Consider the following 15,919-nt stretch of genomic DNA (forward strand, 5'->3'; position numbering starts at 1 on the left):
TTCAAATTCATTTGTCCATGAGTAGCTAGCCACTTGCCCAAGAATCATTTGTTGGAAAAACTATTTTGTCCTCCATTGAATAAGTTTGGCACACTTGCTGAAAATCAGTTAACCATGGACATACGGATTTGTATCTGGGATTAACTATATTCCATTGATCTATATGTTTATGCTTATGTTAATTCCATACTGCCATGATCATTATTTTGTCATCAGCTTTGATATAAATAAGTATAAGTCTTTTAGCTTTGTTCATCTTTTTTGATACTGTTTTGGCTTTTCTGGGTCATTTCCATTCTATATGAATTTTAAAATTAGTTTGTCTAATTTACAAATAAAATACCTGGAAATCTGATAGGAATCATGCTGACTTTGTACACCAATTTGCAGAGTATTTTTATCTTGACAACATTAAATCTTCTGGCTCATGGATATGAGATATTTTTTCCTTTATTCAGATTGGAGTTTTAAAAGTATAAATCTTTCACTTTCTTTGTTTAATTCATTCATAAATATTATATTCTTTTTACATTATTGTAAAGAGGACTTTTATATGTTATTGTATATAGAACTTTTTAATTTTGCATTTTTGTTGATACTGTATAATAATATAATTGATTTTTGTATATTGATATTATAGTCTTCAACCCTGCTGAAGTCCTTTTGTAATTCTAATAATTTTTCTTAAATATAATTTTACTTCATTTATAATTTGGAGGTATTTTGTTTATGTTTCTTGTGTAACTGCCATAGCTAGTACCTCTACTGGGATATTGATTAGAAGTAGTGAGAATAAGCATTATTTTTGTGTTTCTGATTTTGGGGAAAAATATTCAGTCTTTCACTACTGATCATGCTATTATTTGTGTGGTTGTAAAAAAAAGTCTTTTATCATTTGGTGAAGTTTCCTTTTATATTTTTATATGTGTTTTTTATGTTTTTATATGTGTTTTCTAAAGGATATTGGATTTTTGTCAAATACTTTTCAACATCTATTGAGATGCTTATGTTTTATTTTTGATCATTTTGTTAGTATTGCATATGACCAAGAGATGTTCTGATGTTAATCTACATTCTGGAAAAGATAGTCTCAATTGCACATGTGATATAATTACTTTTATGTTGTTAGCATGATGTTGAAGACTTTTGAGTCCATGTTCATTAGAGATACTATTCTGTAGTTTTCTTTTGTGTGTGATGATTATTTCTGCTTTGATATCAGGATGAAACTGACTTCATGGAAAGAATTGGGAAGAGTTCCTCCCTCTTTTAATTTTTAGAGGAGCTTGTGAAGAATCATTACTAATTCATTTTAATTGTAAGGTAGAATTCATCTATAAAGCCATAAGAAACTGAACTTTACTTCATGGATACTCTTTTGATCTCTCACTCAACTCTTTACTTGTTAATACTTGGCCCCAATTTTCTATTTATTCTTGAGACTGTTTGAGTAGGTTGTGTTTATCTAGCAATTGATGCAATTTATCTATGTTTACCTAATTCTTTTGCATTTAATTTTTACAGTATATTATAATCCTTTATGTTTTTGTAAGGTCACCAACCTAAAAAAAAGGTGACCCTTCCTATTTCTCATTCTAGTAACTTGAGATTTTCCCTTTGTCCCCTTATCAATCCAGTTAAAAGTTTGTTAATTTTGTTGATATTATCAAACAGCCAGTATTTGGTTTCACTATCATCAGTGGTGTTTTGTTATTTAATTAATGTCTACTCTAGTCTTCAGATTTCTTTCATCTGCCTTCTGTAACTTTATTTTTCTTTTATTTTTCCAACGTAAGTAAATAAATATGTAATTGATTTGAGGCTTGTCTTCATTTTTATATATATATATAAATTTCTCTGTACATATTGCTTTAGTTGAATCTAATACATTTTGGTATTTTATATCCCATGAAGAACATTTTTTTAATGTATTCACTGCTATATTCTAGCACCTAGGAGAATGTGTTTCATATCGTAAGTCATCACTATATAATTAATATATTAGGACATTATTTACTATAAGGCACATCACATTCATGAAGGAAGGAATAAAAACAAATTTGTGTTCACTTTTGAAACTGACACTTTTATCCCCAATCTTACAAAACAAACCTTCTCCATCCTTCTTCTCAATTAATGGTATTGGATATAAAGAGGACAAGCAGAAGAGTGCAGTAAGCACCATATCACTATTCACTGGAGTGACCGACAGGAAGACAGGGGAACATGTGTTGGGCTGTCTATGACAGAGAGGACAGGGTATGTCCAGCACCAAACTTGAATGTGTAAGGTCATTTGAAATGAGGAGATGAAGACAATCAAGAACAAGGAGTTTGTTTTTGAGGCTAGATGAAAATGAATGTTCTAAAAGAAGACATAAAACCCACAAATTTGCTTAATTGTTCAATATGATACCAGGAGGGGAGATTTCTTTCTGATCCCAGCTGGTGATCAGTTGATGCCCTGATGTATGCGATTAAATGGTCTGTATCATTTTTATCATGTCACTGCAGATGTTATTCTTACTCATATGAATGCCTAATCCTCTTGTTGGCTACTTATCCCTGCTAATTATTTCTCCTGTGTGTGAAGCCAGCCACTCAAAGTCAAGGCTTAAGAACAAGAGTGTCTCCCCGCCGGAGCCAAGACAGAAAATATTTTTAAAAGTTAAAAACAATAATGAAACTTAAAGTTTATAGGAAAATACACCTTTGTTTAATGCACAGACATTCAAAATAGCATTTTAGCAAAGGACTATAGTTTCATTCAAAGAACACACTCTTTGCGTTAATTTTTAAGTCATCCTGCTTCTATTGTTCCTGAGAGAGGAAAAATTACAGTTCAATTTCTTTTGCAACATTTTTTTTTTTGAGTTCTGGGAATCAAACCTAAGGTTCAGACTACATTAATAAAGGCTTTTTAACACTAAGATACATCTTCATTCTCAAATAAGATGGAAACCTTCGACCTTGTTTTAGTCAGTTTTTTTGCTGCCCTGACTAAAGGATCTGACCGGAAAAACTGTAAGGAGGAAACATTTATTTGAAGGCTTACAGTTTCAGAGATCCTAGTCCATGAAAAACTGGCTTCATTCCTCAAGGCTCCAGGTGAAGCTGAACAGCATGGTGGGAGAGTGTGGCAGAGGGAAGCAGCTCACATCAGGGAGCAGAGAAACTCCACTCTTCAGATACAAATATGTACCCAAAGCCACGCCCCAGTTCCCACCCTCTCCAGCCACATTCTACCATTTCAATTCATCCCACCAGGAATTAATTCACTGATTAGGCTAAGGCTATAACCCAATCATTTCTCCTCCAAACTTTCTTGATTGTCTCACATGTAAGCTTTCAGGGGATGCCACAACAAAACCATAAAAAGAAAAAAAAACATAAAAAAGAAAAAAATCTCATTTTCCACAGAAGTTCACAAAAGCAAAATTATGTAACACATACTCATGATGCATACTCCATAATAAACCCTCACACAAGATGAAAATAATTGAGCACTGATGGCTTATAAGATCAGGGTTTTTTTTTTAAATCATAATTTAAGTATTCAATGTCTGCCTCTGCAGCTAACAGGTAATCCAACTGTGTGTCATACTCTGCCATATTAACATATGGTTTACAGAGAAATGTTTCTGGCTTCAGCAGGTAAATTTGTATGAATAAGAGCAGACTCCACAGTTATAAAAGAAGGGTGATTTTATTCAATTTCAGAGTCTGTCTGGCTTGATTCCAGGAAGAGGAAAAACAGGGTGAATGAGACAGTCTTCCATCCTCAAGAGATTTAGCTTAATGGGTCAGACCAAATTTTATCAAGTCTCTTGTCTTATTCTAGAAGACAAGAAATAGTTACAACAGAATCTCAGACATGAAGGGAAGTTAGAAATCACTTAGTTAAAAGTTTCAGCATATTTATGAGCCTGACTCCCAAGATTCTCTAAAATGTTGTGGCAATTCTTGAAGAGCCATCTTAGTGTTGGGAAATTTGCTGTCTCACTTGGCAGATTTTTCCAGTATCCCAGAACACCATCAGTAGAATATGCTACTATCAGTTCCATTCAGGAACAAATAATAAACGTAGAACATAATTCAGGAAAAGGAGAGGACAGTAGCTAAATTCCAATGGAAAGCCAACCAAGCTCACAAATTAAGAAATGTAGCTCTTAGGGCCAAGTGAGGCAAGTAGAACAGCATGAGGTTTGCTGGGTGCCAGGCACTGTAGGTCTTCTCCTGACAAAGGCAGGCCAATTGAGGAAGATAGGACTTTCCCATTTTACGTTTAAGAAAAACCAAGTCTTAGAGATGAAACAACTTGACCAATGTCACAGGACTGTAAATAGCAGAGATAGTTACATCTTGTCTCATTGCAGCTTCCAAGCACAATACTTAATACCATCTCGTTGTGATGACTTCTTCCTCCCTCTCTGCTTGTCTAATTTTGCAGTGTAATTTGGAACCGCTTGTTCAACCTCATGGAAGCTCAGTTTCAGGTTTAGCTCAAAACTGCCAACATTCGCTACAAGCACACAATTGTAATGCATAAACCAAACATCACATTTATTAGCTTTTTACACTTTTCCCCTCCCTCATACACCTGTTCACATAGTACAGTAGGTACTACTACCTCAAGAGTATACTTCTCAAATGAGATTCTTACCATATGCAAATACCCATATGCCTGGACATCCTTCCTATTTGGGCAGGATGATTTACCATGATCTAACCACAGATAACCAGGATTTACCATGATCTAACCACAGATTGACCATGATCTAATCACATATATGATATATTGACATAAGAGATACCAAATGAATGAGGCCGATCACATACCTGACACCAGTGGCCAGTTCATCAAGCTTTAATAAGACACCTGCTGGATAAAGTATATCAATGTGGTAAATGTAAATTTGAGATCAGTTATTATCTAATATAGTAATCTCCACTTCAGTATGTTTAAACAATCTTGATGCGTTGTGAGGTCTGCTTCTGTGGTTTTTAAAACATATGACACACCTAATAAAACTGCTTCACAAAAATAAGCTTTACTACCGAACTTCTGTAATTAAATACGTTTATTATAATAGGGATACAATTTACTGGAGCTCTGGATGCTAGTCTGTATAATTAATAATGAAACATGTTTTAATGAACATTTATTAGCAGTATGAAATACAAATATCTTGTAGATCAGCTACCATCTAGAAAAACTTCATTTATTCCCTAAGATTAAAAAGCTCTGCATTAACATTATCAACGTTGTGGTCTTGACAGCTCAACATTCTGCTCTGTGAAAACTCATTAATTTGAACCCTCAATAATATGGACACTGTGATAATTCAGAAGATGTCAGGAATGAAGTTTGCTTGTATAGTATCTATGAAAAAGAGTTTGCCAAATAAATTAATCATGTAAACAAAATTATATGAAAGTCTGCTTAACCACTTAAAGGAATTTTCTTTCAAGTATCCTAACACCATGAATTTGCATACACACACTTAATATGCCAAGTGCAAATAGTTCTTATTTATGTGTTTGAAAGGACTCATTCCCATTAAGAGCTGGAACAGATACAAAGAAATTTAGGAAATGAACAAATTTCCCAAGAAAGTTGTATTCTAATTCAGGAGTTCTAACACCAGCTTCCTATTAGAAATGTCTGCAGAAATTTTAGAAAATATGAATGCACTGAGTCTATCCTTAACAAGTCTGATTTAACACACCTTGGTTGGGGATCAAGGAACCATTAGAAATTGATTATATGGAGTTAAAGCATTGTGATACTTCAAAAAGAATCTTTTAAGATGCAAAAGCTCTTGTGAGTACTAGTAATTTGCTCTCAGCCTTCTTGTCTTCCTGAACATCATAGTCCAAGCCACTTTCCTCTAGTTTCTCTGGTGCTGCAGCAGGCAAAGACCAATAAGCATGACCTGTAAAATTGTAAGGGTGACCATATGTCCTTTGTGACCCAGGCTGCTTCTGGTTCATGCCTGTTACTCTGGCATAGTTATTAGTGATGATATACCTTCCATGATTAAGTCCTGGTTTAGATAAAAAATATGTCACCCAACCTCTCAATCAACAAAATCCCACATAATCATCTCTTAAACCTATGCCTTCTTGTCTCCCCCACAAAATTTGTTCTAATCCAGGATCATTTTATCTCCTGTGTCCTGTCTAATCATTTCCCAATTATCTTACCTTGCAATTTTTTGACATCATTGCCTTTTTAATTAAACCACATACTATTCAGCATGATAAGCCAAGTTTTCTAATGATTTATTCCCTGCCTAGTTTTCAGACCTGTCCTCTACATCCTCTGCCCTTCCACAGTCCTATGGATTCATTTTTATTCTTCTCCCTCCAGGCCTGCTATACTCTCTGCTCAGATCCACTTTTCCCCTCCCTCATACACCTGTTCATGTGCATGCACATAAATACAGAAGTCATTGCTCTCATTCCAAAATGCACACTGGCTACTGATAATGAGACAAGTCTTCTAGCCAATATCTTTAAACCTCCAATCAGAGTGATGGTTTGTCTTAAGAGGTGACAAAAATATCTTTATTGAAATAGCTATAAGAAAACCAATTCTGATAAAACCAGAACTAACCTTGGCTTTGAGGGAAGAAATTACAAGTGCAGTAGTTGAGGCCTGCTAAGGAAGGTAAAATTTAATTGATTTTATTTGGTTGTATCAGAAGCCTTCCTTATTGTAGGTTTACGGTGTCTAGGAAGGAAATTTTAGATAAAGACTCATAACTAATAATGCAAATAATTATCATTATTTTATGATAATTAATTAAATGTGGTTAAATTTTGTGCATTACTCATATAAAAGTTATATGTATATGTTCATGTGTTTTAGAGAGAGATAAAGATGGGTGGGATTCAAATGTAATGAAAATCTGGTTTCAAAATATGAGATACCTTATGTAGTACTGTAAAATGCAAAGTTTACAATGAAAAACTGATTTTATAAGTGCCCATTTTATTTCTGTAATCATTTACTTATCTAATAATAATTAGAGAAGTAAAGGTATTAATAACTAAACTTTAATTAATCACTAGTGTTTGAAACAGATTTTGCTATGAGATTTCATAATAAAAATCTGAAATCTGGCAAGAAGAAGAGAAAATAGAGAGGTAGTAATTTTTGTAGCTGAAATACACAGAAGCTGGTGTTTTAAGGTAACTGTGTCTGTGTCTAAGATGAGACAGGTAGGTGATGTCATTGTAAATAAAGAACATAGTGAAGTAGAATCTCTAGTTTCTGTCTATAGTCTGAATTCTAAATATACAGATCTTCATAAAATTTCAAATTAAAATGCTTGGTCTAGGCCTTGAGGAAATTGGCAAGTGGTTGCTAATTCTCACAACAATCATATTGAGGGCTCATGTTTCCCCATCTTCATACTGTGATGCAAATCCATTTTCATGTCTGAGCATTTCCAGAATGCATTGCTAATAAGACAGGAGGTAAACATTATGAACTGAAAGCAGATAAATACACCTTGAACTGAAGAAGCAAATTTATACAAAATTTATTAATACCTATGAATGTGATTTTAGGGGCATTGAGATTATCTCTTCTACATTTCCCTCCTACCTCCTGAGACTAAAATCTCTCTCCTTTTAAAAGGTAACTCCCCAGGCCAGACATTTCTGCTTTGATCTGTCATCAACCTCAGAAAATTGAGTGTGAATAAAGAATGAGAGAAAAATGGCAAAAGGGAAGGAGTGGGCTAGAGAGAGTAAATGTCATACAACCCCCCCCCCCCCCATCATGGTGAGAGGAAAGAGCAAGGGCTGGTGAAAGGATAGGGATTGAAGAGAGGAGTGAAAAGATAACTTTCTACCGTCAGGGTTTTGATGTGAGTGCTAAGAAACCAGTGGATGAATAAATCCCTTGACCAAAGGCTTTCTTTAAAATATATCAGTACCCTCTTGAAAATGATCAACTTGCCAAGCATAATAAATGGGTAGAATTACCCCTTGATTCTGAACTTGACCTTATAAATAGCAAAGATTCTATGGTTTATTTCTCTGGGAAAAGACTTTAGTGTGACTGTCGTTTGGGGAGGTAAGTGCTATCTATTTCCAAAGTTATTGCCATCCCCCACCCCAAACTAACCTTACCACTGAACACCCCCCAAAGGAACCTTATTGTAGCTCTCATGAGGGGATGAGCTACTTACTCGAAATTTTTCTTTGTAGGCATGGGCTATGATGGAATTTAGAAATCCTTCAAAATGCTGGATTATGTCCCATGAATAGGGGCTAAGATTAGAGGAACTCATCATTATCTATCACCAAATAAAGAGAGAATTAACTACAAAGTTCACCTAGAAAATTCACGCTTTAAACATAGTACAAAATTTGCTTCTCAAGTTAATTTTAGTCATGGAACCACATGACCATTGACACAGTATGTCTTCAATGTTAATAATGAAACTGCCTGTTTCTGTATGCCTTTGCCATTAAAAAGTTCATTTGTCTTGTAACTTTAAGGACTCTTTGTGAAAGATTAGATATATGTTTTAAAGCTAGTGTTATGCAGAACTCATCTAGAATAATGACACTTGCAAGTATCAAAATATGGTAGGAAGCATCTTAAGTTAACAGAAAGAAAAGCAACCCAAGTTACAATGTCAGATTACATATTGCAACAGAAAACAATAGAAAGCCATGGTCTTGGTCCAATTACCAACACTGAAGTAAAAACAAGGATTCTTTATGTCTCTGTATCCAAGGGGTCAGAAAGGATACCTTAGCCACATCCAAGGATATATTAGCCATATCCTTGGCCCACTCTCCTGAGCCCTGTGTGAATTTATTTCCTGGAAATTCTTCAAGAATGATATTTATTTCTTGCTCCCAAGCACCTCCCCTAACCTTCTCTATCAAGTTTGAAAGTCTCTCAGTTTCTCTGACCAGAAGAAGAGAGTTGGAAACTGCCCAAATCATACTTATGAAACAAGTATTGGTAAATAAATTTTATTATTCTTACACAGAAACCTATAGAAGAAAGGGTGGAATAATATCTTACCTCCTGGAGCAACTCACTTCACCAATTTAATGTAATTGTCTCTACTAAAGTATTTACTAATTTGAGGATAATTACATCTTCCAGCAATTGCAATTCTGCCACTGTGCTCAATAGGTATTTTTGTACTGTTATAATTCAGACAGGGTATAAAAGACCTTATCTAGGGTGCAATCTGGGCAATCAGTCCAAATTTATGTCCAGTCTCCAAGTTGTAACTGGTATGGAAGTCCCCTTTACTCTCAGATCTTTTTAATTGTGGCTCTAGAAATTGGCATTACTACTTTAAGACCTAAACTTTTCTTACCATATTATTAAGACAGAAAATTGTTTTCAGAAATGAGTCGTTGACTTCCATACATATTTCACGGCTGAGAACTTCATTCTACGTCAAGTCCAACCCAAGGGGAACCGCCTGAGGAGCCTCTTATCCTGAGGGGTGAGGCCAACCACTCCTCCTCTACCTGGGTGGAAAGGTAGGCTACCAGGTTCAGTGGTGTCTTACAGAGACACTTAAATATAAAATGAAGTGTGATTTGGTTTGATTTTTACACTACAATACTGTCATATAGGCCCTCATTTATCAGGCGAAACACTGCCTTTATTATTGGGAAATACACTAACTAGCTTCTCCCACTTTACATTGACTTTCTTCCATATCCCAAATGGAAGAGGAATTAAGACTTGGATTTTCTCAGAAAGAAAAAAAAAACAATTAGGATGAACCTATACCTAGATAGAGGTACTCTGACAAAAATTGGGACGTGTGCATCATTCTTTCTATCCACAGCCAACATTAATTCTGACAATTTAATATTCATGATCCAAAAAAATTTAGTAATTTATAAAAATTATTACAGATCTAATCTGTAACTCATCTAAAACTCATGCACTCTGCTCAGTTGGTTAACAGATCTTCAGTCCCCTGATTTTTCCTGAGAGTTTTTGCAGGAGCTCTCACTATCTGTTACTCTGCTGTAAACTAGTCAGTTTAAAAGCAGTCCTAGGAACAGGACCTGTTCAGGAAAAAATGGATTTTATGCCCTGCTTATTGCCTTCCAAATGCCAGGAGCTTTTCAGAGTAATAGCAACTGGTGTAAAAAGAGAATTTGAAATAAAAGAAGCTTTTATTGCTCTAGAAAGAGGCTGCCCATAAACTTTCCACCTGCCTTAACCACTGGGGAATGTGTATAAGTGTGTGGGTACCAAGAGTTTCTAGCCAATGAGAATTTACCTTTCCTATTAGCCTCATATCTTCCAGAATAATGGACATGATAAAAACAGAGCAGAAACACAGGATCAAACCCCTTTAATTGCTGTTGTCAAATGTATTCCAGCCTAGCACTTCATACATCCTGTCACCAAGAGGACATTTTCCTGCTGGTGCTGAGCTTCACCCTTATGCAAAACCTTTCATCTCAGAATATCAAAGATTTCTACAAATACTAATTCATTAATTAAGCCTCCCGATGACTGTTCAGAGAAAGAGAAGAAGAAAAAAAACTGTATTTCGAAATGAAAGAGATTTAAAATTCAGGTTGGTTGGGTGGCAGCCTCCCTGAACAAAGGATGCCATTTCACTGGTGTCATTGTGACCCCCCACAAATCAGTCACTGAATCCAGGACAGACCTTTCTGGGAAGATGCAAACAGTTTTCAGGTGAACATTTCCTAGGTTTGTCTTTACTTTCTAATGAACCTTCTTTGTGGCACTCGGTCACATCATTTGTCTCTAATTCTGTTGTGCCTTTGTTCTCTTTTTCTAATAGAATGTGAAACCTTGTGAACTTGCTGAGATTTATCTTTATCGGTTCACTTGAAAGTTGCTCTAGGAAACCATGGTGTTAAAACCCACCCCAGGGAGAGGGAAACCTACCTTGGATAGGAGCCAGATTTTCAAGTAATTCTCCTTAAGTGCAAAACCAATGGAAATGACTATTTTAGACTTAATTAGTTGAAATGTTGAAACTCAAAATAAATCAAAATAAAACATTATCACCTCAGATCAATATGTAAATAAAAGAGAACGGAGAATATTTTCTACTCTTTTGCTACCCAATTGATATAATTTGAGTCCTAGCTGATCCAGGGCAGAGTAAGTGGCTATTCTTACAAATTTTTGAAGTATAGTTGGTTTTCATACGTGCTCTTATTACTTTGAAAGAAAAAAAAAAGGTAACGAGGAGGCATAGCAATAAGTTACTTGAAATATTTGTTTAGATATTCTCCTTTCACTTTCCTAATCAGAATCATATATTGGAGTCTAATCATTATAGTTTCTGAGTCCATCTAAATGTTTTAAGGGTTACCAGTATCATCACCAGTAATGTCAGGAAGAATTTATTTAGCAGGAACACTCTTAGTAAGCAGTTTGTAAAACCAAGCTAAAGGAGAGTCACCATGACTAAGTCACTCAACCAATATTAGGTGCATTTAAGACACAAGAGCAATGTTGATATTACATTTGATTTTCCAGGGTTCTTAGAAATCAAAATAAGTGCCTAAAAATATGCACCTAAGGTTAAATTATTTCTACTAATAATAGATTAATTTCCTGATTGTGTCTCTTTTTCTCTCTCCCCATGTCTTTGTGTATGTAACAAAACAGTCTAAAAAACTGTAAAACTGAGTGAATGTGAAAATCAATGTCACCTCACATTACCTCCCTGACATTAGGAAAGTTACTTAACTTCTCTGAGTTTCATTTTTCTAGTCCTCATGGTAGAATCCAAATAAAAGTCTCACGTATGTTGCTTAGAGACTCACTAATGTGCTGAAGCTGGCCTAGAACTTGCAATCCTCCCACCTCAGCCTCCTGAGTAGCTTCGATTATAAGGATGGGTCACCCTGTCTTGTTTACATATTCTTTTTTTTTTATAATGAGCAGAATATAAAATCCAGAGACAGAGTATAAAATCTGTGCAATCCCTTCTGTAGTCCAACAAAGGTCGGATGAGCTTGAAAGGAGAGAAAATTTCATAAATATATAACAAGTTTCCTTCAAGGTAGAAACTGAAGTGTAGTTTTCTTCAAGCCACTGTAATAGACTAATGATTTTCATTTGGGGTACCACTTATAAAGTGTCCATGGAATGATTTTTGTTGCCTCGTTCTTTTTCTAGTATAGTTAAGAAAATTCTTTAGTAAAACATTTTTGTTCTGGTCAGGCTGCCAAAGTACTTTGGATAAAAATCTCTATTATAATACAGAGGTCTGTGTGATTAATACCAATAGGAAAGAACACTGAAAGAATAAAATGCCATGGGCTAGTCTCATCAGGAAATAGGACGTGGACAGAAACTCTTGAGATGAGCTTTGCAATTCCAGTAAGACTGAGAAAGACAGAATCTGGAGGAAAACAGGCTGGGTATGTAAACAAAAGTAAATCATACAAACACAATCAGTGATGAAAATTGCCAAGGAATGTAAAATTGTGGAAAATGAGAGAGGAGGCTCTGCTAGGAAAGAGAGATGAAAAAAACACATTTTGGTTTCTTTGGTTATTATATCAAATATAAACACTATATTCTGTTAAGGAGATTTACAAAATTTGTACAAAATCATCCAAAAATGTAATAAAAATATTTTGATCATAAACCAATATAAACCAATGATGAGGATACATGGAGAATTAAAGACTGATACATTTTGGGTTACATTGATAGAATTATGTATCCTTAGAGCCGAAGAGTAGTAAGAGATGATTAAAAATCTTCATTTGCATTCACATGAAGCAATATAACAATCTTCTTACAAACCATTAAAAGTAAAGTCGGACAAAATGTTGAGGTAGAAATTTGTTTTGTTATAAAAGAGAAAAAAAAATCTGTCCTACAAGGAAGGCTTGAGTTGTCTTCTTGAAAACAGGTGGAAAATTACATGTGGAAGGATAATGTTATAGTTTGGCTCTTCAATGAACCATAAGAACATTTATTGAAGGCTTGTGCCGCAGTCTGGCTGCAGCAAACTAACCGGGGGGTGACGAACAACTTGTGTACATTGATACAGCAGGAGTGGGAGCCGTTTATTGTAGGACAACAGAGGTATTTATACATTCCACATAGCTTATCTAATTAACATAAACTCGATACAGCAGTCAACCAATAAGGAATCTCCATTCTTAATGGCTCGCTGGTGTTACTTCACAAACCACTCCCTCTGGCATTTTGCCAGGCGCCATCCAGACTTGTTTACAGACTCTAACATTTCTCTGGCAAAATGCCAGGCGCCATCCTGACTTGTTTACAGACTCTAACAGGCTTGGTTGCCAGTCTATGGTGCTAGTGAAAAGGGGTGAAAATACGAACCAAATCAGAGGATACTGAGTCATGGAGACATGGCATTGACTGGCACATTGGGACCCTGGTCCTTCCTCTCTCTGCTTCCTGCTCACTATGAGATCAACAGCTTTGTTCTATCACATACTCGATATCATAATGTTCTGCCTCATCACAAGTCCAAAACCAATCGAGGCTACTTACTATACATTAAAACCTCTGACACTGTGAGCCTAAATATGCCTCTTTCCCCCTTATAGGTTGTTTATCCCCAGTATTTGGTCACAGTGATGGAAAGCTTGCACAAGTAGATATAGTGAGTCTTCTAAGAGAGAAAGAGTGAGCTGGAGGAAATTATTGGACTTCTCAATACAAATCAACTGCAATTACTCAGAGCTACACAAAATTGGAGATAGTGAAGAGAATGTCCTTATAAATATTATGGCTGACAATCCCTAAAAAACAAATACCAAATGTCTTCTTTGATATAATGAGAGCAACTATGAACAGAGCAGGGAGGAAGAGCAGGAAAAAAAGATTAACATTAAACAGAGACATGAGATGGGAGGGAAAGGGAGAGAAAAGGGAAATTGCATGGAAATGAAGGGAGACCCTCATTGCTATACAAAATTACATATAAGAGGTTGTGAGGGGAATGGGAAAATAAACAAGGAGAGAAATGAATTACAGTAGATGGTGTAGAGAGAGAAGATGTGAGGGAAGGGGAGGGGGGATAGTAGGGGATAGGAAAGGTAGCAGAATACAACAGTTACTAATAGGGCATTATGTAAAATTGTGGATGTGTAACCAACATGATTCTGCAATCTGCATTTGGGGTAAAATTGGGGGTTCATAACCCACTTCAATCTAATGTATGAAATATGATATGTCAAGAGCTTTGTAATGTTGTGAACAACCAATAAAAAAAGAATTAAAAAAATAAATAAAAAATAAATATTATGGCTGAAAGTAAATGACCAACATATATGTCCATGCCGTAAAAGAATTTCATATAAGGTGGAAAATCGGACTCTGAAAAAACAATTCTATCCAACAATATAATGATATTAATAATTTAAGTCCATCAACTAAACTGTGCTGTAAAATATGATAGTTCTATGCACAAACAAAATCAAGCAGTAAACTCTCTGGAATATTCTCATAGCAAATACTTGGTACTGGAAATAGAAGGGATTCTCACATTAGAAATATTCTATCTTGGAGGATATTTTCTGTGGTTTCTCTGCTTGAAAAAGAAGATAATTTCTGAATTTTATCTGAAATTCACACAATTAAATTTTTTATCTTGCTATTTAGTTCCAGTTATCCATATAGGATAGCAGTTGCAAAGATGAAACTACCATCCTAACTTGACATTTTAAAGGAAATGAGATGACACAATGGAGTTCTGAGACAACTATTTATAAATAAAATATTTCCTCTCATTCAATTTAAGATTTTCCTAAACATTGTTGGCTTAATTTGACTCCAACATCTTCAAATTCAGATGGTTTTATTATCATTATTCAAAACTGAAACACCTATTTGTGTACTGGATAATCAAATAATAGTTATGTGTATAAATAAAGCTATTGTATTAATATAGAGTCATTAATGCAAATGACCCAGGGCTGCAAGACTGTTTAATAAAGCAGTAGAATCAACCTAGCCAGTCTGGGGATGTTTAAATTTTCTTCCATGCACAGGCTGGGATTTCCATCAATTTCTCATCATGGTTGCTAGATTCCAAGTCTGAATGTCTTACATACCACCCTATAAGAAAAATTTGCCTTCCTCTATTTGCTCCACCTTTATCTTCCTTATGAAGTTGTTGGCTTATATTCCTGCAAATTAAGTTGTGCTGGTATTCTTCACCTCATATGGTGACTTATAGGAAGAAAACAGTTGAGTTATTTGCATGACCTTTTATATTCATTTTGCATGAAATAAAATCATGTGCTTTTCTTGTAAAAGATACCAATGCCACTCAGAAGTCTATAGGGTTAATTGTTATTTTAATGAGCATGACATGCAGCACTGGGTAAGAATATGATTTTAAAAGCTACAAGCTATAAAGGTCACATATCAGTGGAGTGGCAAGTTTTTATGGCATATTGCTAGGAACCTGGTCCATTCTATGCTTACAATCATGTTATTCTTTGCCCAGTGCAGGCCATATGGTTTGACAGCATACTCGACATTTTTTATTGGAAAGCATTGTGTCTTAAAATCTTTCCAAATAACTCAGTGTTCACCTATGAGATTATGTGATTGGAATGAACCTGAGATGTAGATGGTATATTGAAGATTAACAGTATAAGCTTACAAAGTTTTAATCCAATGATAGGAGTTCAGATGAAATTTCATAAATTATCTACAGAGAGAATACTATTAGCTAATCATCACTGTCTGGTGCTCACAGCTCCAAAGAGCTTCGAGTGCCTTAAAGACTGAGAACAGAGTTAGGTCACAGGCATTGACTCAGGGCTACTCAGAAATTGGTGACCAGAGAAGGGTTTCCCAAAAAAAAAGAGGGTGTTTGAACTAAAGTTGAATAAATGGGGGGACCAGAAGAGTTAAAACCACAAGGTCT

Source organism: Spermophilus citellus (genome assembly GCF_964194105.1).
Source record: "Spermophilus citellus genome assembly, chromosome: 12".
Taxonomy (NCBI): domain Eukaryota; kingdom Metazoa; phylum Chordata; class Mammalia; order Rodentia; family Sciuridae; genus Spermophilus; species Spermophilus citellus.